The sequence below is a fragment of the Brassica oleracea genome, chromosome C5 (genome assembly GCF_000695525.1).
Source record: "Brassica oleracea var. oleracea cultivar TO1000 chromosome C5, BOL, whole genome shotgun sequence".
Classification (NCBI taxonomy): domain Eukaryota; kingdom Viridiplantae; phylum Streptophyta; class Magnoliopsida; order Brassicales; family Brassicaceae; genus Brassica; species Brassica oleracea.
The window spans coordinates 45,180,247-45,183,853 of NC_027752.1; positions in this window are offsets into that span (position 1 = coordinate 45,180,247).

Genomic DNA, 3,607 nt, shown 5'->3' on the forward strand with positions numbered 1-3,607 from the left:
CTGTTGGTAGTCTATGATATTAATAAGTTGACAATTATTATATTATTATGCACAACTCACTAGCATTAAGTGATAACAAGTTCCACAGCTTGCTTATTGATTATGTCTCGTGGTTTATATTGATCTAATCATGATCATGCTTTTGTGAACCAGAGCCAAAGAGAAAAACAGAGCCAACAAGCAATTGCCACCACCATATGTCCTCATGCTTCGAAAGATGGCTCTCAGCCACGAGCTTATCGGAAACAGCACAAGCCGGCGCTTTCTCACGTCATCATAGCCTGACGAACACACAAGCCAACAACTTGCTCGGCACACACGATCTCAACGCGAGACTTCGGGTCGGCAATAGTTCGGTAAAAGTGTACTTTAGGCACAAGTTTAAATTGAACTTGCTTTTTATTAGGCACGAGTTTGCGGTCTACTCGCTTATTGTTAGACACAAGTTTACAAAAACTCATCTTTGGCTAGGCATGAGTTTACAGAAGCTCTCCTTCTACTAGGCACGAGTTCTCAGTAAACTCGCCTCTGTCTTAGCATGAGTCAAGTAAACTCGTCTTTCGGTAAGCACGAGTTTAAAGCAAACTCGCTTTTTACTAGGCACAAGTTCGAAATAAACTCCCCTAAACCGTCATAGGCATGAGTATGTCTAGTTCATTGTCTAATAAACCCTATTCGTAAACTTCGCAGAGATCGATTCCATCTCTCTCAACGAACTTGGGGGGACTTACTGTTGGGGATGGATTTACATCCTTCTCAAGACCCATTAGACATTGAACTAGCCCATATTGCTAGGAAGCCCTAGGCTTCATCTTTCTATAAATAAGGAGCTAATTCTTTATGAGAAATGATCTTCTCCTCTTCTTAGATTAATAAACTTACTTTCATAAGAGATTTGTAGATTGAAAATGTTCACTTTACATTTATATCCATTTTTGTAATGAACCTTATCTCAATAAAATCTCATTTATGTTCTTTTCCTTTTGATTTCATCTAAAGATTTTTCCTAAGCCTCAAGAATCTAACCCTCATTTTTTGATTCTTTTATTGTATTGATTCAACAAACATCACTAGCATAAACACCATTTTTGGATCAAACAAACACTATTAACCCTGGCTCTTAGCCATGGATTTTAGCAAAAGAATAATAAAAAAATCTGTGGATCCCATTCACTTTTTAAGAACTATCTTTTCCTTCTTCTTCTTTCTGTAAAGACTGAATCTTGGGTGATTTTTGGACTGTTCGTGGGTTTCACCAATACGTGACGGCTCGCGATTGATTCCTTTTTAATTAATTTTTTTTTATCGGACAAATTTTTTTTCTTTTCAAAATCCTACCTATGAAGACACTAACAAAGAGTTCTTAAGGAAAAACAAAAAAAAAAGAAATAAATAAAAAATGCCTAAATACAAGAGAACCGGTGTCAAAAAAGGAGCTTTAAGAAATGCTAAAACCCCCTAACGTGTCTCTCTTATATTGGATATGCGTTAAAAACAAGAGGGAAAAAAATCCCATCGTCGTCCTCGTTCGCCATGAGTGATTGAATTTCCCAAAGTTTTTGTTTTTCCTTTCTCCTTCTCAACTTCCCATGGAAGAAGATAGGCTTTATTGGGCTTTAATTGTAGAAGCGTAAAGCCCACTAAATGGTAAGATATAAATTAATGTCGTTTAAAGCGATTCTCACATTTGAAATTTATTATTCAAATCATCAAATGGTTATGAGTGTCTCCTTCAATATCATTTTTTTTTACAATCATAGGTGTAAACTAAACATAGTCTCGTTTGATTTCATTCTATTATATCTGTTACAGATCGACTTGTTTACGTAAACAGTTTTGTTTGACCTCTAATAGTTTCTTTTTTATCAAAGACCTCTAATAGTTTAACGTTTTAAACCTTAATTTTACAATGATCAAGTCTTATTGCATGAAAGAAAAAGTAACCGGATGGATAAACTTGATTGGTGGTTTTTAAACCATAAATTAAACAAATTGGGTCGTCAGAGTGTGCGCTCACACATTGATTGTGTTTATTTGTCGTCTATAACTATGTCAAGTTTACAACTAAGCAATAGATTATGGGCTGTGGAGGAAGCAGACACAGCTGATTATTAATCATAATTACATACATAATGTTTGGAGGAGTTCTAATATATGCATGTCTTCCGCATAGGTTACATGTGAAAGATACCATTGTGCACCAAACTAAGAATATTTTACTTTGTCCTTCTTTATTAACGTGTGACTCATGATTATTCTTACGCGGATGAGATCTGTGATACGACATGGAGAGCTAATGACGGTCGATAAATTTTCATATATATCAAAAAAAATGTGTGGAACTATCTGTAATAGAATATCATTTTTTCAAGAAATGACAATGATTCCAAGTCGTATAATAAGATTGTCTATCTCATGTAACGTTTATGAAAAAATGAATTGTAGTTGTAATTCCAAATCAAGTGGGTGTTATGTTAGCTCATGTAGTTTTCTGCAGCTCATATATACTTATATGAAACTTGTATCTACGTCAGTACTATTTTCTGTACAAGAAAACTTAAGAGAGCTATATTCGATTGGAAGCAAATCAGCAGACAAACTACATTCGATTCGCTTATTTATATTATCTTACAGATAGCTATATGCTTTGTCGACGAATAAGAACTTTTTATATTTCAACAAACCCTGAAACCGACTTGCACCACACCGCATATCACCACCGTCCTTTCATTGTTCTTTTCCTCCTTTTTAAAGCTTTTTTATACATTATTTTCTAAAAGTAGATCTTCTCTCAATTTGACTTTTTATTTAGACTTTTTCTTGGGTTCACCCCCTAGGTGAACCTTTAGGTTCACCAACCAATAGAAAGTTGTCATTTTAGATCTAGTATCTTTTAATTAAGGAAACAAAATAACTTGCCAAATTATATTATGTTTTTAAAATAAAAAAAATAAAAAATTAAATAAATAAAAATAACAATAGTTCTAAAAAAAGATTATTTTAAAAAAAAAATTAGTATTAAGATTTAGAGTTTAGTGTTTAAGATTTATAATTTAGAATTTATCCAAATGTTTAGTGTTTTTCCAAGGGTTTAGGGTTTACCTAAGGGTTTAGGGTTTACCCAAGGGTTTAAGGTTTTTCAAAGGTTTAGGGTTTAGGATTAGAGTTTAGGGTTTAGTGTTTTGTTGACAACATGTTTAGTATTTTTCCAAGGGTTTAGGGGTTTACCCAAGGATTTAGGGTTTACCCAAGGATTTAGGGTTTACCCAAGGATTTAGGGTTTACCCAAGGATTTAGGGTTTACCCAAGGATTTAGGGTTTACCCAAGGATTTAGGGTTTACCCAAGGATTTAGGGTTTACCCAAGGATTTAGGGTTTACCCAAGGATTTAGGGTTTACCCAAGGATTTAGGGTTTACCCAAGGATTTAGGGTTTACCCAAGGATTTAGGGTTTACCCAAGGATTTAGGGTTTACCCAAGGATTTAGGGTTTACCCAAGGATTTAGGGTTTACCCAAGGATTTAGGGTTTACCCAAGGATTTAGGGTTTACCCAAGGATTTAGGGTTTACCCAAGGATTTAGGGTTTACCCAAGGATTTAGGGTTTA